The following is a 26190-nucleotide window of genomic DNA, read 5'->3' on the forward strand; positions in this document are numbered from 1 at the left end:
CAGACTAACACCTGAGCTGTTAGTGAAAGGTGTCCTGACAGGGCAATACCTTCATAATAAGGGGCTTGGTATCCAGACACAGCCAGTGAGTATTCCTGAGGTCTGGTCTGGAGGGATTCAGGACATGGTAAGTTGCCTCTCGAAGCTCCAGTGGACCTGAATTGGGGTGAAATGTGGGCTGCATGTGGTTCCTGCTGTGGTGGCTTCAGCTGGGCTGATAATGGCCCTAAGGGTCTGGGATGAACTAGGATGGGTAGGGGAGGGGGCAGCAATTGAGCACTTACTTAGAACCTAGAGGCCTTTCTTCTCCTTGAACTTTTAAGATCTTTCTGGTCAACCAAATATTAAACAGGAGCCCTTTATGTTTAAAGCCGAGTCTAGAGTTTTCATAGACATGGAGGCCCCAGGTTTCCCTGCATCCCAGTTAGTTTGCCAATTTTCCTGGGAGAATTACCTCATCATCTCTTGCAAGCCACCAGTGTCCTGGAATCTGGGTCATTGGGAGGTAGTGAATGAGTCTTAAATCCTCAGGAGAGTACTCTGGTTGCTCAGGTGGGACTAGCCACTTCCTTTTCTATCCTATCTGCCCTCTGATTTCCTTGAGCCACCAGGCTGTCTGCTTTTTGGTGACTGAAACAATGAATAATGGCCAATTTAGGTAGTAGCCTTAAGTCTTCCAGTAAGTCCAATATAACCTGTTTATTTAATTGTTTATTTATTTTTATTTAAGTAATTTGTTCAGATTCCATCTCATTTGTTATCCCCTAACTTGTATCTTCTTGTTCCCCTCCCTCCCTCTTTCTTCCTATTCCCCTCCCCTAGGTCTGTGACAAAAGGGGACCTTGTACCTCACTATTAGATCACAGCCTATCAGGTCTCTTCCTGGTAGCCTGCTTACTCTTCCTCTGAGTGGCACCAGGTCTCCCACAAAGGGGAAGTGGTTACATAGGAGGCACCAGAGTTCATGTCAGAGTCAGTCCCTGCTCTCTACACACTTGTGGAGAATGTGGTGTCCATTGGATAGATCTGGATAGGGGTTCTAGGTTTACTGCATGCATTGTCCTTGGTTGGTACAGTAGTTTGAGCTGACATGCCTGGGTCCATATACTTGTAAGTTTCTAGGACCCTCTGGATCCTTCTATTTCCCCATTTTTCCTTACCTCTTTCACCTAGAGTCCCAATAGTAAGTCCCAGTATCTATCCTGATTTCCAGCTAAGGGAAGACTTTCAGGGGACGTCTCTGTTGGTCTAGTGTCCAATTATGAGTGAGTATATACCATGTGTATCTTTCTGGTTCTGGGTTAACTCACTCAGGATGATCATTTCTAGGCCCATTCATTTGCCTGCAAATTTAGGGATTTCCTTGTTTTTAATCACTGAGTAGTATTCCATAGTGTAAATGTACCACAGTTTCTGTATCCACTCTTTGACTGAGGGACATCTAAGTTGTTTCTGGGTTCTGGCTATTACGAATAAGGCTGTTATGCGCATGGTTGAGCATATGTCCTTGTTGCGTGGTGGAGCATCTTTTGGGTATATTCGAAGGAGTGGAATGGTTGGGTCCTGAGGTAGCCCTATTCCCAGTTTTCTGAGAAAGCCAGATTGATTTCCAAAGTGGTTGTACAAGTTTGCACTCCCATCAGCAATGTAGGAGTGTTCCCCTTTCTCCATATCCTCACCAGCATATGCTGTCACTTGAGTTTTTTATCTTAGCCCTTCTGCTGGATGTAAGATGGAATCTCAGAGTTGTTTTGATTTGCATTTCTCTGATGACTAAGGACACTGAGCATTTCTTTAAGTGTTTCTCGGCCATTCAATATTCCTCTGTTGAGAATTCTGTTTAGTTCTGAGCCCCATTTCTTAATTGTGTTATTGGGTTTGGTGGTGTTTAATTTCTTGAGCTCTCTATATATTTTGGATATTAGTCCTTTGTCATATATAGAGTTGGTGAAGATCTTTTCCCAGTCTGTAGGTTGTCGCTTTGTTCTGTTGACAGTGTCTTCCACCTTACAAAAGCTTCTCAGCCTCATGAGGTCCCATTTATGAATTGTTGACCTTAGAGCCTGGGCTGTTCAGGAAGTTTTCTCCTGTGCGGATGAGTTCCAGGCTCTTCCCCACTTTTTCTTCTAACAAATTTAGTGTCTCTGGTTTTATGTTGAGGTCTTTAATCCACTTGGACTTGAGTTTGTGCAGGGTGATAAGATTGGATCTACTTGCATCTTTCTACAGGTAGACATCCAGTTAGACCAGCACCATTTGTTGAAGATGCTATCCTTTTTCCATTGAATAGATTTGGCTTCTTTGTCAAAAATCAAGTGACCATATGTGTGTGGATTTATTTCTGGGTCTTTGTTCAATTCCATTGGTCAACCAGCCTGTTTCTATGCCAGTACCATGCTGTTTTAATTACTGTTGCTCTATAGTATAGCTTGAGGTCAGGTATGGAGATTCCTCTGGAGGATCTTTTATTGTACAGGATTGTTTTAGCTATTCTGGGTTTTTGTTTTGTTTTGTTTTTCCATATGAAATTGAGACTTGATCTTTCAATGTCTTTAAAAGTTGTGTAGGTATTTTGATAAGGATTGCATTGAATCTGTAAATTGCTTTTGGTAAGATAGCCATTTTTACTATGTTAATTCTCCCAATCCATGAACAAGGGAGATCTTTCCATCTTCTGATGTCATCTTCAATCTCCTTCTTCAGAGATTTGAAGTTTTTTTCAAACAAGTCTTTCACTTGCTTGGTTAGAATTATTCCTACATACTTTCTATTGCTTGTGGCTATCGTGAAGGGTATAGTTTTCCTAATTTCATTTCTGAGCACATTTGTCATTTGTATACAGGAAGGCTACTGATTTTTTTTTTAGTTAATTTTGTATCCAGCCACTTGGCTGAAAGTGTTTATCAGCTGTAGGAATTCTCTGGTGGAATTTTGGGGTGGATTTTTGGGGGTCACTTATGTACACTATTATATCATCTGTGAATAGGGATCATTTGACTTCTTCCTTTCCCATTTGGATCCCCTTCATCTCCTTTTGTTGTCTTATTGCTCTGGCTAGAACTTCAAGAACTATATTGAAGAGATATGGAGAAAGTGGGCAACCTTGTCTGGTCCCTGATTTTAGAGGAATTTCCTTGAGTTTCCCTCCATTTAATTTGATGTTGGCTATTGGCTTGCTGTATATAGCCTTTATTGTGTTTAGGTATGTTCCTTGTATCTATAGTCTCTCCAAAACTTTAAACATGAATGGGTGTTGGGTTTTGTCAAATGCTTTTTCAGCATCTAAGGAGATGAGCATGTGTTTTTTTTTTTCTTTCAGTTTGTTTATATGGTGGATCACACTGATGGATTTCTGTTTATTGAACCATCCCTGCATGCCTGGAATGAAGCCTACCTGGTCATGGTGAATGATATCTTTGATGTGTTCTTGGATTCGGTTTGCGAGTATTTTATTGAGCATTTTTACATCAATGTTCATAAGAGAAATTGGTCTGAAATTCTCTTTCTTTTTTGGGTCTCTGAGATTTAGGTATCAAGATGACTGTAGCTTCATATAAGGAGTTTGGTAATGTTCTATCCATTTCTATTTTTGTGGAGTAGCTTGAAGAGTATCAGTATTCCTGATTATTTTTAATAGCTTTTCTTTCATCAGTGAGTAACTCTCTTTCCTGATAAATGACTCCATGGATATGGGCTGTTGCACAGGCATAGCTGCCAAGAAGGCACTGGCCTTTTACAAAGGAAGATAGTGCATGTTTATAGGGAGAAAAAGCTATTTGTGGTGAAGGTGGCAAGTGTTGCACTTCAGTGTCTGGTGATGATATTTCTCCTGTTGGTGGGCTGCTGAAGGTGAAATTGAAAGAAGCTATGTGCAAAATTCCTCATTCTTATTTATTATAAAGTGTGGTAAAATTTAGGAGTGGTTTGTGAGAGACAAGTTGGGGAACTGTGTCCTTTAGATGGCTTCCTGCTGTCTGGGGCAGCAGTGTCTTAGGGGCACTGTTGGCCCTCATCATCAAGACATACTCGGCAGACATGAGTGTCCAGGTTTGGCTAGCAATTGACTGTCCTATAACAATGGCTAATTAATTGTTTGATTAGATAAGTTTTGAAATTACCATTGGCGTATGGTGGCAAACTAAGTGATAAAGCAGGGTGCAGTTAGTATGAGCCTGTGAGAAGATTTAATTCCAGGTCAGTCGTGTCCTGCTGCTGTGGCCAAGATGTCATTTTGTCCTTGTAGGCTGAGCATGGTTTGGGACAACTGTTGGAAGTCCTCAATGAACTGGAAAGAAAAATGATAATACAATATTAGCGGTGTTGTTAGGCCCGCTGTACCAGTGGTGACACCACAGTTATTGCTGTCACAGGCAGAAGGAGCCAGATTTGAACTGTCTTTTATTATGTTAGGTAGCTATTGAGTCAACAACAGGAATTAGGAGATGTGGCTCTCCATGTATCACTCCCACGGTGAGGAAGTGGGCAAACAGCTGACCAACTAGCAGCTAGTTCATGATAGACTTGAGTACCATCTTATGGATGGTGATGTGGTGGGTTGTCTAGGATTAAGGTTGTGTTGCAGTCTAAGAAATTTAACACCCCTACAAAATGTGTCTTGGGTGCCTTGAAGCAGTTTGCCATGTCAAAAGGAATTTTGGTAACATGAAACTTGGCACAGTTGGTGAATTATGAAGTAAGGATATTGCCAAGGTTGTGCCCAGAGCTGTAAGCAGCATCTGTGAGCTAGTACCATTAGGAACAGCATCCAGCAATCCCCAGAGCAGCCGGGTTAGGTGATATTAAAGAGCCAGTAGGCTGCAGTCAGAGTCTGAAGTAGGAGATGAAGTGACAGATGTGTATATTGAGGAGACGTTAAAGAGGTTATGACCCGGGAGGAATGTTGAGTTTACTCCTCCCTCTCCTCTATCTCCAGGCATTGAGTAATTTGGGATATAGTTTCTCCTATACTGACAGGGAATGGTTGAATGGAATTTGATGTCAGGGCCTGTGAGAGGGGCTACAGGGCATTTTCCACTGGCATAAGGTTATGTTGGCTATCCCTGGTTGATCTTCAATCATTTGTCCAATGTCAGAGTTTACCACACCTTTAGTTTACTCCAGAAGGCTGAAGCTTTCTTCTTGGATTATTTTGAGAAAAAAACCATCGTGTCTAGGAAGGCCTTGCCTAGAATACCTTTGCAAACAACCTTGCTTAACCCAATTAATACAGCTCCCCTTTTATTTATCTTAATACTTTTAGAAATGATCTTATCAGATTACCCTTATAAGCTTGAGGTCCAATACCAGGCATACCTCTAAACCATTTCTCTATTGGTGTTGATCTTGCCTTTAAAGGTCTACTTACACTTTTGCATTCTGAATTCACAGTTTCAACAGCCAAAGATCCAACTAGTATTTTTCTGAATTCTGAAACTGATATGATTTTATTTACAGCTGAAGTCAGTCTTTGCAAAAAATCAGTGAAGGCTTCTTTGGGGCCTTGTATAATTTTAGTATATGAAACCCCCCCCCCCCCCCCCCCCCCCCAAGCCCCCCACCCCCAGACTTGTTTTCTGATTCTTGAAACATAACTCAAGCATTTTAAGCTGGTAGAAGACATAGTGCCAAGGTGTAATCATCAAATTCCACCTGCCTTTGTAAATCAGTATATTGACTGTCAGCTAGCAACTGATCCTGGGAAAAATCAATAGTTCTGGCCTGATTTTGCTCATCTTTGGCCTTCACTTCTTCTCTCCTCCGATATTGGAATTGTAACTGAGGACCAGGTTGCAATATTGCTGTTGCCAAATATTTCCAGTCTTGGGAGATAATCCTGTTCAGAGTTGCCCTTGAATTTAGAATCAGTTTCACATAGGGTGAACACATACACTAGGAGACAACCACCTCCTTAAACATCCTCAAATTGGGGGCTGGAGAGATGGCTCAGAGGGTAAGAGCACTGACTGCTCTTCCAGAGGTCCTGAGTTCAATTCCCGGCAACCACAGGGTGGCTCATTACTATCTGTAATATGATCTTGTGCCCTCTTCTGGTGTGCATGAAGACAGTGTACTCATATACAATAAATAAGTAAGTCTTTATAAAGAAATCTCAAATCCAACATGTCTATAGGAAGCCATTTGTTCATTATAACCTTGGGGGCACCAATCACTTCTGGTGGGTTTTGTATAATAACTTGATAAATTAAGGTTGGTTTTCTAACAAACTTACACCACTTCCTTTCAGTTTCATTATTCAATGGCATGGTAGGCTCTTGTCTAAAATCCTCTGTCTGTGTCTGAGAAAATGTTTCATTCTCATTTATAGGTCTAAAGTTTGTCTAAATTCCTCTGTGTTTGTCTTAGCATTTTTCTTATTCTCAATTAAAGTTTTTCTGAGGCTTGTCTAAATCCCTTGGTCTGTGTCTGAGTATATTTATAAGTCTCTCTAATTTGCTTCTAAGACGCCTATCCACTTTTTGAGTGACAAGAAAAAGCTCTGAAGGCTATTAAGATTAAAGCATAAAGCCGGGCAGTGGTGGCGCATGCCTTTACTCCTAGCGCTTGGGAGGCAAAGGCAGGAGGATCTCTGTGAGTTGAAGGCCAGCCTGATTTATGGAGTGAGTTCCAGGACAGCTAACAGCTAGAGCTGTTACACAGAGAACTCCTGTAATGAATAACCAAGAAAAAAAAGAAAGAAAGAAAAAGAAATGGGAGAATACAGTATAAAATACCCAAATGATAATATTTATAATTGTTAGTGGGATAATTGCAGCTAAGCCATTCAGCTTTTCATTTTCTGCCTTCTCTTCCTCCTCCTCCTCTTCCTCCTCCTCCTCCTCCTCCTCCTTTTCCTCTACATCTAGAGTAGCACTATACAGGGTCCTAAGGCCTTAACACTGTCCTTGAGGAATTCCAAGAAGACTTATCAAATCTGTTGGTTTCTCAGTTTCTTCTCAGATGGAGTGATCTCTGTCTGAAGGGTCATGGCCCAAGGTGGAGCACAAAAAATGTTGTTTTATAAAGAAAATTCCAATAATTAGAATTGACCAAAGAAGACTCAGGTACCAGATGCTGGGGTGAAAACTTGCCAGGTCAGAGTGGCAGAGAAAGCACCTAGCTGACCTTCCTACACCAATATCATCCCAGAAGGAACGAGCTCTTTCTCCTTCTCCACAATGCGCTAAATACCCTCAACTCAATATCCCTCCTTTCTGCTGGTTGCTTGCTCTGCCTCTTGACCTGGAGTTGACTTCATGTAGCTCATATATACAGAAAGCTCTTGGGTTAAAGGTGTGTGCTAGGGCTGAGCCAACAAAAAGAAACATCATTTTTTCCTTTGATTTAGACTTAATAAAGTCATTTAAAAAGTAGGTGTTAAGTCTAAGTCCATGTACAGTTAGGAAAGTGGAAACGTTCAGTCTAAGAGGGTCCTGCAGCCATAATGCCAGCACTAGAGACCTCAACTCAACATTCTTAGAAGTATGATCAAACACCAGCCAACATGCATGTGCTTCCTAATTTAGTCCGTGGACTACCCTGAGAAGTACAGAGGGGCCCAAAGCTTCTTTGGGTGGTAATCCAGGTCACAGGAAGGTTACAGAGGCCATACCTGAAGCCATGACCTAAATTATATCTGCACTTCTACTCCTCAGCAAGGTGGGCAAGAACTAGGCCTTATTCTTTCTGGCTTCTGGATCTGGAAGATGAAAAAGTTTGGATAGATTCCTTGTATTTCCTGACCTTTATGAATGTCCCCTAGGAATCCCAGTTTCCTCCCTCTCTGGCTTCCAACCTCTATCTTGATAAAATGCTGACCAAGCAGGCATTTGGTGAGCCCTTGAGTTCTGACCTTGGGGTCTGTCCAACAGCATCAAAACCAAACGATAGTGCCACCTCACCATGGGCTTTAAATGTCAGGCTCTAAACCATTCTTAGTGCTCACTCACTTCTGAACGCTGAGTGTGGAAATAACCCCTTGCTCTCTGCTCCCGTGCTGCAGGACAGCTGAGTAACTGTGCCTGACTCTGTGCTGATAGATCTAGGAAAGCATCATTAAGGCAGCCAGACCAGCATTTCCAACAGCATCCCTTCTTTCCTGCACTCTGGAGGCAGAGACAGGCAGATTCCTCTGGGTTCTGGGCTACCCTGCTCTAATGCTAAGTTTCAGGCCAGTGACAGTACATAGTGTGATATTGTCTCAATACCAAAACCAAACAACAAAAATGGGTGCATAAATTGGATAGGCTGGGCAAAGGAGATGGCTCTGTGAGCAAAGGTATTTTCCAGTATACTATGCATGAGACCACCAGAATTCAATGCTTAAAAGTTGTGAGGAGAGACTCTACAGAGTTGTCTTTTGACAAGCACCATGCTATGGACATGCCCCCCTACCCAACAAACATGACAACAAAAATTTGGAATAGTGGGGGAAGATGTCCAGAATTCCTTCTGTAGCTTATGCAGGCCTTGTAATGAGTTGGGAATCTGTGTTTCTTCACCAAGCATCCAGGAGTGACCTTGTGTTTCTTAAGAACTAAAATTTTGTTCATGTTTATAGGGTTTTTTACATGTATGTATATACATATTGTGCATGCAATGCCCTGGAACAGATGAAAGTTAGTAATTTTGCTACAGTTTTACTGATATCTGCTCAGCAGTGCTGCTGTATTTGTGTGTCTCTGTGTATGTGTATGTGTCTCCTGCCGTGCAGTGTCCTATCCAGTGTGTATGTGTATGTGTCACCTGCCGTGCCGTGTCCTACCCAGTGTGTATGTGTATGTGTCTCCTGCCGTGCCGTGTCCTATCCAGTGTGCACAGGAATGAGAGGCGTGGTTCTCCTTTTCTCTTCCCTTCTAAAACAACTTGGTGATTGCATTTGAAATTCTGTGACATGGAATTAATATGTTGACACAGGTAATAAGGTAAATATATATTCAATAAAGAACATTTACAATGCAGTGAACCTCACTGCTTCTATTACCTACATATGTATACTTCATGTGTTTACCTACATATACCCTATATATCTATACATGTATATGGTTAACTTTAGAAGACAGTGACCTATGAGGACGTGCATGTGAACTTCTCTCGGGAAGAGTGGGCTTTGCTGGATCCTTCTCAGAAGAATCTCTACAAAGATCTGATGCTGGAAACCTACTGGAACCTCACATGTGTAGGTAATGACATGAATTTTCCTTCACTTTATAGCTTAAGGGGAAAAGCCTTAGAGATTGTTACTCTTCTGTAATTTTGATTCTGAAAGAGGTAGAATGTAGTGAATAAATTAAGCATTGTTTATGGAAGATAATAATTTAAACTTTGCATAAATTTCAGTAGCATATATTTTACCTTGCTATATTTTAGGCTACAGGTGGGAAGACCAGAATATTGAAGAATATTGTCAAAGTTCTAGAAGACATGGAAGGTAATTTTCATGTGCAACGCCTCTGAAGATGTTTTAACGTACAACAATGTTTTAATGAAAAAATAGTATAAACAAGCACAGCTTTGTGAGGATTATTAAATGCTCACAACCCCATATACCTCAATGTCAAGCTTCTGGTTAGTGTTTACAAAGTATTCCTTTAAGAAATAAGAAAAGGCAGGTGCTATAGGGTGCACCTGTAATTCCTGTACTCAGGGAGGCAGAGGCAGGCAGATCTCTGTGAGTTCTAGGTCACCCTGGTCTACAAATTCAGTCCAAGACAGCCAAGGCTACACAGGGAAAGCCTGTCTCAAAAAAAAAAAATAAGCAAAAAGAAAGAAACAAGAACAGCAGACAGGACCTTAACAGCCAGCACAGTTTTAACCATGGCCACATGAGAACCATGCTGTAGAGCTCTCCATGCACTTGGTGTTATGCTGCTCTGGTGTCATGAAAAGCATACATGTTGATTAGCATAGTAGTAGATGCCCAGGATGTGAGTAAGTCATCCATAGGAAAGTTAGTGTTGCTCATATACTTGTAGTGACTTACTGAGAGGAGCAGTTTTCTGGACTCAACAAGGATGTTGTGGAGAAATTTGAATCCCTGTACCACATTTCTATGAAAAATAGCAAGTTAAGCTGTGTGAATGCAGTGTCAACATCTTTTATTTGTTACTTTTCCTTTAATAGGTATTTCAACTGTCCCTCTGGAAACATCCCACGCGATCCTGAGGGCTATGGGAGGAAGCAGTGCACCTCTCTCTTTCCCAGAGCCATTAGGAGACATGTAGTCATCCCCACTGTGAGACGACGAGGTGGATGGGATACACGCTTACAAGGCGTTGGTTTCCCAGCTCCCGTGGGAACACACCAGAAGGCCAACAATGGGGAAAAGCTCTACGAACACAAGGAACTTGGGAACTCATCTGTGTCTCCGGGTTCACTTCACACATGTAGTGTGACTCAGTCTGCAGGAAAAGGTTGTGAGTGTCATCAGTGTGGGAAAGCGCTGAGTTCTTCCAGTTCTCTTCAAAGACATGAAAGAACCAATGCTTGTGAGAAACGCTATGAATGTAGTCAATGTCTTAAAGCTTTTTCAACTAAAGGTAATCTTAAAAGGCATGAAAAAATTCATATGGGAGAGAAACCTTATACATGTAATCAATGTGGTAAAGCTTTTTCAACTAAAGGTCATCTTAAAAGACATGAAAAAACTCATACTGGAGAGAAACCCTATGAATGTAATCAGTGTGGTAAAGTCTTTGCACGAAAGGGTTATCTTCAAATACATGAAAAAAGTCATACTGGAGAGAGACCCTATATATGTAATCAATGCGCAAAAGCCTATGCATGTCTCACTCATCTTCAAAGGCATAAAATAACGCACACTGGAGAGAAACCCTATGAATGTAGTAAATGTGGTAAAGTCTTTGCATATCGCAGCACTCTCCAACGGCATGAAAGAGCTCACACTGGAGAGAAACCCTATGAGTGTATTCAATGTGGTAAAGCCTTTACGCAACGCATTAGTCTCCAACTCCATGAGAGAACTCACACTGGAGAGAAACCCTATGAATGCAATCAGTGTGGGAGAGCCTTTGCACGTCTCAGTATTCTTCATAGTCATGAAAAAGTTCATACTGAGAAAAACTCCCCCAGGAACTAGTAAGTGGTGTATAGCCATGTGTAACACATTCCTTTCCCCCACTTGGCTCTCACTGGTGCAGAGTAAGATTAGTAGAACCATTCCCACATTAAAATAGTGTCTTCTTTTCATATGGTCATCCAAGCATTGAGGAATACAGATCATTTGAGTGTGATAAAATCTATTTGAATGTTCTCATTTATCTGTTTTTGGTTTATATTAGCTTATTCTAATGACTAAATTTTGTTCTCACATTTTCTCAGAAACACAAATGTAAGTGAGAGAATTGTCTCTGGGAATAAAAGTTGCTGTTGCTAAGCTTGATGGTCTGAGTTCATTCTCCTGGATACCCACATTACTCCTGCAACTTTTTCTCTGAGTCCTACACTGGGTTGTATGCACGCCCACACACCAGCACATAATGTAAACATTGTGAAACCAAAATAAGAGAGTTTTGGCACTTGAACACCATAGTACAGGTGTAAACACACTTTAAAACTTTTAAAGTGATGAAATTAACAAAGCACAGAAATTAACCAAAATGTTGAGACCATAGGACACAATTTACCAGTTATTTAATCACAACATAACCAGTTGTAAGTGCACATTGTAAAATGCCAACAAGTTTTATTGTTCAAACCAATGATGTGTCCTGTTTAAATATTTTGTTGTCCTTCTACTCTCTGATTCAGGCATGGGTCGTTTTAAAACATAGCTGGGTGGAGTGGTGCACTCATGTAATCCCAACTCTTTGGAGACGGAGGCAGGTGGATCTCTCTGTGTCTGAGGTCCTCCTAGTCTACTTAGTGAGATTCTGGATGGCCATAGCTATGTGAAGAAATTCTGTCTTGAAATACAAACAAAGTGTCTGAAAAGATGGCTCAGATATTCAGAGCTCTGTCTGTTCTTCCAGAGGATCTAGGTTCAATTCCCTGCTCTCACATAGAAGGTTTGAACTCTCTGTAACTCTAGTTCTGTGGGCCGCAGCATCCGCACACAGGCACCCATGCAAGCAAAACACATATGCACAGAAAATAATCATCTTTAAAGAGCATATATCACAATATGGAAAATTTTCTTAATATGACCTGAACACATGTAATCTAACTAATGAATTCCAGAAATTGTTTTCATCTGCTAATGTCCCACTTCAACACATTTCTTTTTTCTTTTTTTGGTTTTTTTCGAGACAGGGTTTCTCTGTGTAGCCTTGGCTGTCCTGGACTCACTTTGTAGACCAGGCTGGCCTCAAACTCACAGCAATCCGCCTGCCTCTGTCTCCTGAGTGCTGGGATTAAAGGCATGCGCCACCATGCCCGGCTCAACACATTTCTTCATCAAGGAAGTCTGCAGAACATTTTTGAAATAAATGTTGCTCCTTTGAAACTTCCAAAAAGGGACATTACTGTGAACATAGAAATGGAGGGAATTGGACAAAAAAAATGCACAATGTCTAATTATCTGGCCCCTCATCTTTTCCCATGATGTCAAAAAGAAAAACACTGGACTAAGAATGTAGACACACAGAGATGAGATAAGACAAATACTGAATTTCATTCAGAAATTTAGGACCAATGAGACAGGAAAGATGTTTAGCTTAAGTTTGACAAATACAAACAGCCAAATCCCTATGAATGTAACATTTATATAACTCATGATTGTCTCATGGTTCTCCCTGCTGTATATAGTTTGTTTTATAAATGTGTAATAAAAGAAATGTATATGTTTTTAAAAACGTAGACACAAATTTCACAGTGTTGGTAAGCCTTTAAACTCCCAATGAGTAAGCTCCAGACCAAGTATAAAACAAGGAAATTGACCCAGGCAGCAAAAAAAACCCTGACTCGGCAAAAATATTCAGTTATTTAGAAAGAAGAATAGGATGTAGTGCCCAGGGATTAAATTCCTTAGTTTTATGGTCAAGAATATTATCAGAAACAGATGGCCTATGTGGAACTTGCACATTGAAAATCATCCTTTAAGAGGCATTCTAGGTACTAGGGCAGATCAGCCAATAATCAGTGCAGAAGAGGGACTTGCTGAGGCCTACACCTCCAAGATATTGAGGCCAAAAGGATTCCTTTAAACTACTGATGTCTCAGATTGGACCAAAGAGGATTGCTCTTCAGGCACTGTGCACTCTTATTGCCTCAGGATTTTCAGACAATCTCTGGGGGTAGAGATAGATTACAACAGATATATGCAGTGCTTACCACTGAAGCTAGTGAGTCGTGATAACGCCAGGATACATAAACACCCAGAGGTGTCACTGGACCTCTGATTTGCTCCCATCCGTACAAGCTATAAACGGTCTCTGGTGGTTTCATATGGGTTGCTCAATGGCCCCTTCACTGGGAAAAATCAAAACAGGCCCAACTCATCGTACTGGAATGATTGCAGCTAAGACAATAGAGCCCATATTTAGTTCTTGGAATTCACCTAGTTTTCTAATTCTTAAGTTGTCAAAAATTCATTTTGACTATTATATGATCTCAGGTGCATAAATGCTCTATGAGAACAATGAGGGCCCTACAGCCTTGGCTGCAGGAATTATTATACTTGACTTAAAGGATTGTTTGTACTCTTTTTCCTTTACGTCCTGATGATTAGGTCCATTTTGTGTTCTCTGTTCCTACTTTAAATAATCAACAGCCTATGATCCAGTATCAATGTAAGGTTTTACCAAAGGGGATGAAAAATAGCCTCACTATATGTCAATCTTTTGTACATAAATCACTAAACCAATGTTGATTAAATTTCCAAAATATTGATCTTTCATTCTATGGATGGCATTCTTTTCTGCTCGTCTCATCAACAGTTAAATGAATGCTTGGTTTTCATGATATATAAACTAAGAGAACAAAATGTAAACACAGCTCCAGATAAATCACAAAACAGTCGCCTTATAATTATTTAGGATATGTTATTACTCAGCATCAAATTTGCCTTTCTCCTCTCAATTTAAAACTTTCTAAACAATGATCTCTTAATTAGTTACAAAGGGTTTTAGGCCATAGACATTGAGCACTCTCTTGTCTGACTATTAATACTAAGGGCTTGGCTCCACACTTTTAATTGCTTTCTGGATACACCCCCCTAAATGTCATCAGCTCATTAAATAAAGCTGTTTTTTAAATGGAAACACCTACTGGTGTTATGTATGAATGAGGTAAGTAACCTTACTGTGGAAATTTCTGCATGGCATAATTCTCCACAGTAATTTGTAACTCCTTATTTATATGAGATTATAGACTTAATAATGATGGGCAGAACATATCTTTCTTTTTTAAATAAATTTTTATTATTTTCTCATATATTATATTCCAATCACAGTTTCCATCCCTTCTTTCCTCCTAGATCCCCACATACTCTCATGTTTCCTCTTCCCCACATCTACTCCTCCTCAGTTTCCTTTTAGAAAAGGGAAGGCCTTCCAGGGATATTAACCAAATATGGCATATCAAGTTGCAGTAAGACTAGGCACATCCCTTCATATTAAGGCTGAACAAGGCAACTCAGTAGGAAGAAATGGGTCCCAAAAACAGGCAAAAGAGTGAGAGTCAGCTTCAGACCCCACAGTTAGGAGTCTCACAAGAACACCAAGCTACCCAACCATAGCAGATATGCAGAGCGTCTAGCTTTTCAACTAACCAGGGCTCATAGGGCCTCACAAAGACTGAACCTATATTTATGAAGTGTCTTTAAAACCAGACATGTAAACTTTATATTGTTTCTAAAACAAAACAAAACAAAACAAACAAAAAAAATCCAAAACCAAAAAATGACACCCCCCAAAAAACAAAACCCAAAAAACCCCAACCAACGAACCAACCAACAAACCAACCAACAAACCAAAAAACAGCCCCTTATCTTCATCTTTGCCCTTTTAATTTCACTCTTTTAAAACTTTATTCTTTCATGGTTTCTTTACACACACACACACACACACACACACACACACACACACACACACAAAATGTACTTTGATCATATCTTCCCTGGTTATGTTGTCTTTTCCACCAACCCCCTCCAGGCACACAGAACAAATCCCTCTCCTAATTTCATGTTTCTGTTTGTCTGTGGCCACTGCAGTTAGTTACCGTTGCCTTCAGGAGCATGAGTGAGAAGTGATTGACTTGAGTAAGGGCAATTTACCACTCAGGACTCCTAGAGATGTTGAAAGGCAAAACTGCAAACCATAAGCCACATCCAGAGATAGAGCATACACACTGCTGCCTCAGCGAGCTTGTGCTTTGATCTTCTTCCAATGGTCCCAGGGAGGCAGAAGGCAGGCTTATGGCACCCAGGCTCCATTAGATGGCTGTGTTGCATTGCTTTGCTTTAACAGACATTTCTTCTCCCAATGTAAGCCTTGGGATTGGCAGAACATATCTTAAGCAACTTACTGGTAAGGAGTTTACAGGAATTACTGTGCCAGGAAACAAAATCAAGGTTGATTGTTTCACAAGATAATCATTCATAAGTTGCTTTAGAGTGATAGTTGAGATCTATAGACAGACAATACTTATCCAAAGGAGTTCCCTTTGCAACTTTTTTTTCAAGATACTCAGTGCCATCATGTCACAGATACCAACATTTTTAATGTGCATTACATCAATTTGCCATATCGTATTCAATATGGTACCTCTAGAATAGGTACTAGAAGAAAATCGAGACCTCAGAAAAAGTTGACAATTTCCATAATGTGAGGTTATTGATTTTGCTACTTTTTGAGTTAAAGAAATTTTTCTTTTTAAGGTTCTCCAGTTAGCATGTATATCTGTAAAAAAAAAAACCTTAATAACCACTTTATGTTAAAAGGTACAAGAACATAATTAATATACACTGATTAAAGAATCTATAAAATTATTATCATTGACCATTGTACCAGATTAATGTGTGCTATGACAAACATAACAAATGTCATCTGCTGCCATGTGTGCATTGATAGCCTCATGGAGGTGGGCAGTGCCCAGGACGTGGGGCCAGAGGCTAGAGGCAGGACCAAAGGCTGAGTGTGGTTGAATCCTTTGAATAAGAAAGACGTATGGGAGAAAGATCATGGTGGAAAGGCACATTGAGGGGAAGGTGCCATCGTGAAGGTGGATGTAGCCAGGGCTAGAAGGGGTGGGGAGAGGTAAGGGTGGGCAGGGACACAGCATAAAAGAGGCAGCAGCAGGCAGTGTAGGGGCTGGGCCAGAGGAAGCAATGCGATGGACCAGGGCACAGGTAAGTAGGCTAAAGATAGGTTGGCTGGGTTTGTTAAGTAGGTCAGCATCTCCACTTGACAGAGTTTTAGGCAGGTACCCTGGTGCATTACAGTGCCTGTGCCACACTCAACTCCCACAAAACCATGCACTGTTAAAGACTTCTACACACACACACACACAAAGAAAGCAGCCACATTGACACCCGCCCCACACATACAAATCTACCAGTCACACAAAGGCTCTGCACCACAAACACACATGCACATATGTCTGAAAATGCATAATTAGAGTCAGTGAGATGGATCAGCTGACAAGATCACTTGCTGACAACCATAAGGACAAGAGTTTGCTCCCCACATGAATAAAATTAATTCTTCAGCTGTCCTCTGACTGTCACGAACGAACTGTGCCTGCAGATAACAAAAAGAATGCCATACAAAAGTGTTTACAAGCACATATTGGCACAGCTGGTGTTCTTTCATTTCTAGGCATGGGGGTAAAAGTCAACCTTCAGGTCCTACCACAGTGATGGGTTGGGAGTATGGTAAGGTGTGGAGACCCTACCTGGTAGGTATCTCTCAGTGAGGATGGGTATGTGGCTCCAGGGAGGAGCCCCGTCACTCATGTAGAGGCAGCGGGACCAGGAAGAATGGAGCTGATAAATGAGGTAGACTGAAGTCTGCTCAACAGAGACCGTGTTGTTCAGAGTCTCAGACAATATACACTGTGAGGATGATATAAATGTCACGCGAGCAATACTCTCATGAGTTAAAATTACACACAATGAGAAGGAGTGGCACATGGCGAAATCAAAGATTTACCTAGAGGCATAAACACTGTGTTTAAAACACCATCATCAAGCCTTAGGAAACCTGAAGTAAACACACTCCACGCGTGTGGGAAACACGGAAACACAGTCCAAGAACCATTCCATGTTGTGAAGAAACTGAGGTCACACGAATCTTGTTTTCTTGGGGTGTTCTCACCAGCACTCAGGATTCTCACACAAGTGCAATCCTGGGCTGTGCCTCACCATCTCCACTCACCTTCCTGCTCTATAAATGCAGGCTATCGAGAGTGGTTTGTTGTGAGATGTTCTAGGAGGGAAAATTGCCGCTTGACTCATGAATAACCCATAAGCAAAGAAATTATAAGTGTAATGAATATTCAAACAGTGAAAGCACTGTGTGAAATAATATGCCATCAGGAGGAGGGAACCCAAGTGATGACCAGGATGATTGGTTCCATTATCAAATTTGTCAGTGAAACATAGAAAATAGTTTGAAAAACGGCCCGTAGGATAAGAAGTTCTGGTTCCTCACAGACCATGAGTCCATATTTGCTTTTAATATGAATATGAACGCTATGATGTCCTCCTAGGCAAGTGGGAAAAGATTCAAATGGCAAGGAAAAATTAAATGCAATAACACCTTTAAATGAATGAGTGGGTTTTTATAGTCTCAAGGTCAGCCATAAGCAGAGTCATTGGATAGCATTGCAGGAGCTGGACAGATGTACTCAGAAGCACTCACTCTAGATGCATAGGTCAAAGCAGATAGCTTCAGCTGAAACGCCTTCCGCAGTGACATAGGGCTCGGTGTGTTTTATAGAAGGCCTTGCTTGGTATATGGGCCATAAACAGCCCACACGGGCACACATGAACCTGATGATATGGTTGGTATTTCCTTTTGCTCTATAGCTAGAGGTTTGGCATTGTTCTGGTGATTTCTACTGTCTCCTCACATCCTTCCATTGTCCTTGGTGCCTGGAGCCGGAGGAGCTGAAAAGGAATTCATAGAGTCTCAGCGGATCAATCAGTCTGCAATGTCAGATGGATATTCCTCCCCAATATTCTTCATCTAACTGGGTTTCCGAGTCTCAAGCTGTTTCTGCCAACCACGCCTATGTGAAAGCAGTTCAGACTGCTCTGTAGAGAAATGTTGCTGATGTCTTGAACATATGATCCTCAGGCAAATTTTCAAAAGTTGAGAGAAAATAAGGTGAGTGGAAGAGTTACCCTCGATATTCTCTCATTTTTTAAAAAATAATTGTTATTTTAATGTCCTCTGCGCTCTTTAAGTTGTGCCCTGGCATATAATATGATTGACACTCCAGTCTATAATTAAGTTCTCATTTTTTAAAGCTGTTCATCACCAGTTTTTATAGAAGTAGGCACCTCCCCCCCCATTGCAATAAAAGTTTGTATTCTAGAGGATCATGTTGCAGAAGCGTTCTCTGAGGATTAAAGTACAGCCCAAAGAAATTAAGAATGCGTATCACAGTACAGATACATGGGTATAGCATTTCAAGCAAAAGAGCAAAGCTAGTGATAACCATTTGGCACAATTCAGTAGTATTCATGCCTTTAAAGTCAACTCTGGCTATATGACTTTGATGGTCCAGGGACTATCAATAGCACATTCATACATGGTTTGTCTCACGTGTCTGAGTGGGGTGTGGCATTATACATGAAGTAAATAGCATTAGTGTATAGGGGTTGACATTGGTGTTCCAGAGAAGTGAAAACGAGGCAAGCCGACGCTTCAGATTGCTTACTTTCTTCTGAAACTAAACCAGAAACGTTAGAGAGTACGCAAGTATGACTAATAAGCAAAAGATATGCACAGGATTTAACCACTTGTTATAGTCATTACGGTGATGGGGACATAACAGAAAGTGAAGGCAAAATTGAAGCAACCCGTGTTGCTGAAAATAGTCCTGTAACATAAGCAGAATCTGAAATGGTGTACAAGGGTGTATGAGATAACCATAGCAGATGGATGAAAGCAGCTAGGTCTGCCTGTAGAGTGGACAGAAAAGAAGTATTAATAAATTGATAAATAATGAATATCTGGACCATGAGTCTCCGCTATAACCTTAGATGAACCACCAGCAAAAGTATGTATCTGCCTGTAGAATGGGAGACATTTGGACAACTTTTGTAATCACAAATTCAGTTTGTGTGAGAAAACACAATAGCTTGCCAACTGAGTATCCTTCCATAGTAATCTACAAAGGAAATCCAAAAAGTCCATAACGTTCAAATGATGTCCCTAAAGGATTTTTTCATGTGATAACATTAGTCTATGTTTTAATAATAAAATTTGGCAGCTATAAGAAACAAAAAAGTAGAAAAATCTTTTTAGAACAGAAATATTTGTGCATTTGTCTATGGAAAGAGAATTCAAAAGTAAAATGGGTGATGGCAAGTGACAATTATTGGCATGTTTTGGTTTTCTAAAGTCAAGAAGTCCTATAAGTTATCTGGCTTTCCTTAAGAAATAAATATCATATAATTATAAATATGAAAACTGAGGAAGTGTTGAATTGTTGGGAAGGCTAGATGATATTTAAAACAGTGGTCAACTCAGGAGAAGGACACAGTAAAGAGTCTGGGGGTCGAGATGCCTGTCAATCAGTTAGGATTAGGTGTCAGGATACGCCTATTCTGCCTTTTAATTTCACTTATTGCCTAAGATGTTCTTAAAGGTTTTGTTTTGTTTTGTTTTGTTTTTGTTTTTGTTTTTTTTTTTTCGAGACAGAGTTTCTCTGTGTAGCCTTGGCCACCCTGGACTCACTTTGAAGACCAGGCTGGCCTCGAACTCACAGCGATCCGCCTGCCTCTGCCTCCCGAGTGCTGGGATTAAAGGCGTGCGCCACCATGCCCGGCTAAAGTCTTATTGCTATTCAGGGGATCATATAATGTAGCACCAGTCAAGTCCAAATAACTCTTGACTTGAGGTCCTTCCCTGATTTACTAGTTGACCAAGAAGTGTGTGATACACATTAAGTATTTTATGACCTTATGGTATAAATAAATCCTTATTTATCCTCTGTGCTGTCATATATTTATGAGACAATTAATGGGGAAATAAGTTTAATAACGGTAAAGGGGAAACATGATACACAAATACCTCTTTCAGTCTGAATTCAAATACCTATTCCTTTCTTGCCTGTTGAGACAATATGTAAAAATGATACGCTTAGCCAGACGTGGTGGCGCACGCCTGTAATCCCAGCACTCGGGAGGCAGAGGCAGGCGGATCGCTGTGAGTTCAAGGCCAGCCTGGTCTACAAAGTGAGTCCAGGACAGTCAAGGCTACACAGAGAGACCGTATCTCCAAAAAACAAAAACAAAACAGCAAAAAAAAGATACACTTCTGTCACTCCTTCTAGAGTTTTCAATACAATGGTTAATGAATAAGTATATATTTTTAAAGCAGAAAACAGCAAATTAATACTTCCTAATTATTTCTAAAAGCTGTTTGAAGTCTAATACACATTTTATTTTGTGTTCTCACAGTTATTCTTGCAACTAGTTGCCCCAAGTATTACAGAATGTCTGCACTTTGAATACCCCAAGGTACAAAAGTCCAGTAATAAGCCCATTGCACACAGCATAAACAGAGTCACACCATAGACTCAGCTCGTACCATGGACTGCAGTTCCTTTTCGTTGGGGGTGGCTAATGGAATATCATCCATATAATAAGCCTTAGGGAAATCCTGGCTCACAGGAGCTAAAATCTTTCCAACATAGTGTTAACACATAGTAGGCAAGTTTGTTGTGCCTTGTGACAGGACCGTCTATTGCTATCAGAGCCAAGGGTTTTTATAACTGAGTTAGGAAACAGGAAATCCAAAAGGCACCTTATCATTAGGATGAACATACATAGTGTAAAAGCTATCTTTTAAATCCAAAACTACAAAAGGCTAATTTTTTTTGAGTGAGTGTGGATGTAGGTAAATCAGGCTGTAAGGCCTCACATGGCATGTGTTGGCATTAGCGTGCTGAAAACCAATCACCAATCTCATTTGCCAGATCTAATTTTAACTACGAGAGCGGAAGTATTCCGCAGAGAAAAAGGGGGTTCTATGTGCTCACTCTGCAACTCTCCTGGGAAAATCTGGTGAACACACGTAACTTGTCTTCAGGAAGGGACCATTGAGGTATTCACTCAGGCTGATTAGATAGTTCCAAATCATTCTGATCGGTGGTCTGGCTTCAGTGGTCCATGGGGGAAAACACAACCAATGTTCACGATCTTGTCATGGAAATACAGCATCAAAAACCCTCTGCTATGCTTTATCTAGCTCCTTTCCTTTCTGATATACCATATCCATTCAACAGGCCTTCGTTAGCCTGAGCCATTGTGCTTTTGAGGAGTAGGTAGAACTACAGGAGGAAGTACAGTTCTTTGGATTAGTTTTGTTCTAGAAAGCCTCATCCCCAAAGATTGATGGCACCATGACTGACATAAGGCAGTAGGACTGCCACTATGACCTACGCATCTATGCATTATAATTTTGTCAGAACTTTGATTAATCTCCTTAGAGTGAATAGTTGCCAGCCCTATCAGGATTGTATTTGTCTGTATAATTGTCTAGTCTTCAATGGTTGCAATAGTTATGTGCTTATGTGGATATACGAGAGACGTCAGTTCCTGTGGGGAGCAACATGATGAGCCTTTAGAGACCCACAGAGAATGGTGAGTGAGGTAATCAGCAGCTCCTACGGCCCCTCAAATATCTTGATCCACTGCACACAGTGTTGCTCTCCTAGGGACTCCTAACGGACTAGTGAAGTCTCAAAATGGATCCCAGGCTACGGCGGTGACTGCTTTACCCTTCTTCACTGAAGTCTCCTGCGGTGATCTAGCCTCCTGCATTTCCTTACAGTTAGTTACCTGGATGACGGAGACCAGCTCCGCGAACGTCTTGAAACAGGCGGACTACTGCTCAGGTGGCAAGTAGCCTTAAGCAGGTGGACTACTGCTCTGGTGGCGAGTAGCCTTAAGAAACGGGCGGACTATTGCTCTGGTGGCAAATAGCAACGGTTTATTTCTTAAGCACAACTTTTATACATTTCTAAAGTAGCATATTTCTGGCTTGGCGCATAACATTAGTTCTCATTAATATTACCAATAACAAACTTGGTTCCCATACCTATTAGACTAAACACGTTCTGGGAATCAGTCAGGGGAGAAAATTTCACGGACAAGAAAGAAGATAACTATAAGCCTTCCCTCACCTTGAACCAATAACTGTTTAACTTTATCAAGGAGTTCACAAGGAGTTACTGCCAAGACTTCTGGGAGCAGAGCCAGAGCTACCCAACCCTTTCAGGAGGGGCAGCCCCTGAGCTTCTTCCCTGGAATCCTTAGTTAACCCTTTCAGGCCAATACTAAGTAGCAGTTCTTCTCAACTGGACATGAATGATTTTTATTGATGCTTGAGGCTAACATGAGGTGGTCCGATTGGCCCTTCAATCATGTACAAATCATGTGTAAAGGTTTATACACTGCACAATAAAGTCAGATCTGCACCTTGAGCCTCATCTCCGGAGTCTGATTCCTGGGATTCTGGGAGGGCTCCTTCACCCCTCCCCCGCCTCCGCCCCCCAGTTCCTGATCCGCACCAGTTCCAGTTCATTTAAGCTTGTAAAATGTTTTTCTCTCATGTTGAAGCACAATAGTGCTTTATCAATTCTCCTTCTACAAATAGCTTGAAGCTATGGTTTAAGTATATTTCCACATCCTCCCTCATGCAGGGAACCACGTTCTTGTTTTTTTCCTTAGAAGGCACAACATAAGGCAATAATAATAATAATAACTACATTTTTCTCCTGAGTTAAATTTTCAATTTGTGGGCACTGTGACCCTGACTGCAATTTTTTCGCTTGGATAATCTTAATCAATTCCTCCTGTTTGACCTATGATTCCTTTCGTGGATATAGTATTGCCACACAATCAAAGTCCAACGATTCCAGGCAGAATCTGTCCCCAGTATGCTGTGTGTAACTTAAAAGAATATTGAAGTGGCAAATGGCAATAGCTTTCGGGGGAAGGAATATCAATCACAGTGCTTCCATGAACAGCAACTTGCAATGAAAAGGTCAATGACAACCTGAAGCTGGTACAAACATGATTGTTTTTACATTTGACCCCTTTAATTTTGGGGGGGGGTCATGAGGAAGATTCTTCAATTCATGTCCCTCTCCTTGGTTGGCATTCCAATAGTTGCTAGGCACTGCATAGGCATCTACGTCTTATTTCTTGCATTTAGGGCATAAGCCAGGAGCTTGTTGGTTCCGAGCACTGATTTGTTGTAAGGAAAATCCGCATTGTTTCTTCACGTGGCCAGGCTTATAGCTGTCTTTGGGTTCTTTGTGGGCTCTTCTCTCATTCACCTTTCTCTGCCCTTATTATACCTTTTTCAGCTGCGTAACACTAGGTAGGAGGGAAAGAAGGATAGCGGGAAGAGAATGAGAAAGAAATCCCTGAATTTCATTTCTCCCCCTTCATTTCTTTTTGACCACAACTACTATCAATTAGCACCCAATCCTCCCAAACGAGCAACCCTTCCTCTCAGGGCCTGAGCCTTTCTAAGCCCTTCGAAAAGTTCCAACAGTTCCAAATGCCACATAATCACAGAAACTATCTACAGCTGGCGAACCCATGCCCTTGCTAGAGCAGGAGGCGAATCACAATTGCTGAGGAGTCTGAAGCATCCCTGTATCTCCACACCTGGGATTAAAATTAAAATATGTTCTTACAATATTTCTGTGTTTTTTTTTTTTTAAAGAAAACAAGAATCCCAAAATTCTCACTACACAGGTTGTCAGCAATTGAAGCACTGTGCTGACATCTGTCTTTGAGCAGCACAGACTTCTAGAAAAATATTTAAGTATTTTTCCTTTAATGTATGAGTGCCCTGTCTACATATATATCCGTATATACCTGCTGCCAAGAGAGCATCACATCCTTTTACAGATGGTCATGGCCCACTATATGGTGGCTGGGAATTGAACTTAGGACCTCTCAAGGAGCAGCCAGCATTCTTGGCCACTAAGCCATCTCAGAAGCCCCAAGCACAGACTTCTAAAGCAGTTCATTTTTTTTTAAATCAAGGTTTCCAATATTTCTACATATTTTAGAAAGTTCATAGCATTTCCTGTCTCTTCCTTAGTTCCGATTAATACTTGCTAATATTAAGTGCTGTTATCAAAAGCCAGCCGTTTTAACACCTTCCGAATTTGTTCTCGCTTTACTTGTTGCTCAATGCCATCCTTGAGTCTTCCAATGAAGCCAGCGTAAAGCTCAGAGGGGCCTTCCGTATAAGCAGACCTGAAGTCAGATTCTGTTTCAGTATTCATCTAGGGGCCATGGTTTGTGTCCTTGATTTGTGGGAGGGCTTATCTAATTATCTGTTGGTGCCCATGTACCAGTCCCTGTCAGCATTTCACATATGACCTTTCCAGGATTGCCCCATTAGTCCTAAATGACCTTCTTCATGGGTTTCACCCACAAGGCCGCTTATGCGGCAAGCATACGGCAAATATTTATCATCACTGCTCCAGCTAAAAGGCATCCCTAACATCTGCAACCGTAGGTAGATAGAAGTAGAAGCTTTAAAAAAAAATCCTTTTTACTATAGCCATGTTTAATCCTTGATAAATATTTTGATATTACTGATATTTCACTGGGAATACCACGCCCAGCATAGGAATCCATGACTAATTGGTAAAGGAATTCCATTTCTCATCTGTGCCACAGCTTGCCTAGGTCATAGAGATAGCATTATCACGGACTTTTCCTCTATCCACATCAAAATGAGAAGAGAATTCAAGGTTAGATTAATTATCAAACTCTTCACCAAATGTTTCTCATTCGCCTCCAGGTATTGGAAGGAGGTTTCTCTTAGGGAGATGAGGGAATCCTCACGGGCATAGGTGTCACAGGTGCTTGCTTTTACTTTAAATTTTGCTTGAACTTACTCAGTCCCAAACGAAGAGGTGTGATTAACCCTTGACTTTAATTTGTTTCAGGCCCTGCCCCTGCGGCTAGAAGCCTAGCAGTTCTGGAAGAGCTCCCACCTTCTGCCTGGACCAAGCTGGCAGCAAGCCTGGAGCTGCGTGATGTGTACAGGATGCTCTTAGAAGGACGCCAGCAGCCTCTCGTCATCTCCAGTAAAGAACATGGCGGATAGTCTTGCTACAAAACCTCTATGCCCGTGAGACTTGGATTCAGTGGGTAACAAGATGTTCTTCCCTTGAAATTACAGCTAGAGGAAGTAAGAAAAAAATTTATATGTTTCAAATATAGCCACTGCATGTTTGTTTTCTGGCCACTCTTAAATATATAAATTTATTATGTTCTGGATATCTTAATTATAGATTATTGGCTTGTAAATTATTAAATATAGTTTGAAACCTCTAACATCTGTAACAAAAAATTTACTTACACCCATAACTTAGGGTTGGAACCATTCTGAAAAACAAATGGCATGACCCAACTAAAGAAACAGCTCTCCAAAAGGTACTTTTAAATTGGTATATGATTTTATATAATTTTTTATAATGTCTCTTTGATCAGACATAATTTTAAATCCTTTTTATTTAAGGTGGAGTCTGGAACTGTGGTTGATTAATGAGGCTCCTTCATGCATTTGTGTGAGATAACTTTTCTTGTTGGTAGTCAAACCTTGTAACATCGAAATAATACACTTGGAAATTGATTTTAGAGATTGTTTACACTGTTAAAATTTGGTTTTGTCTTAAAACGGTTATGCTCTGTAACGTCAGTCTTTAAAAGGTTATTAATTTTGATGTTGCAAAACCAAGTTTTAAAAATATCCAAATTTATAACTATGAAACATTTTAACATTTATTAGGTATTTAATGATGATGTCTTTATTAATATAGGATCTTAATAGATAAATAAATCTATTGCTGAAGCGTATTTGGCTTATGTGCCTGATCTTCCTGTGCCTCACTTTGTTAACTGGGAAGAGAATAATATTCCTTTTTTTTTTTTTCGAGACAGAATTTCTGTGTGTAGCCTTGGCTGTCCTGGACTCACTTGGTAGACCAGGCTGGCCTCAAACTCACAGCGATCCGCCTGCCTCT

At 40.8% G+C, this 26190-nt stretch overlaps 1 non-coding gene across 1 annotated transcript; it reads right to left on the reverse strand.

Moving 5' to 3' along the window:
• Positions 1 to 7908: 7908 nt before the first annotated feature.
• LOC127183829 (small nucleolar RNA SNORA43) lies at positions 7909 to 8048 on the reverse strand. The gene has a single exon (XR_007830078.1). It is a non-coding gene; the product is annotated as a small nucleolar RNA SNORA43 (small nucleolar RNA).
• Between the last annotated feature and the right edge of the window lie 18142 nt (positions 8049 to 26190).

This window comes from Acomys russatus, chromosome 31 (assembly GCF_903995435.1).
Source record: "Acomys russatus chromosome 31, mAcoRus1.1, whole genome shotgun sequence".
Classification (NCBI taxonomy): Eukaryota; Metazoa; Chordata; class Mammalia; order Rodentia; family Muridae; genus Acomys; species Acomys russatus.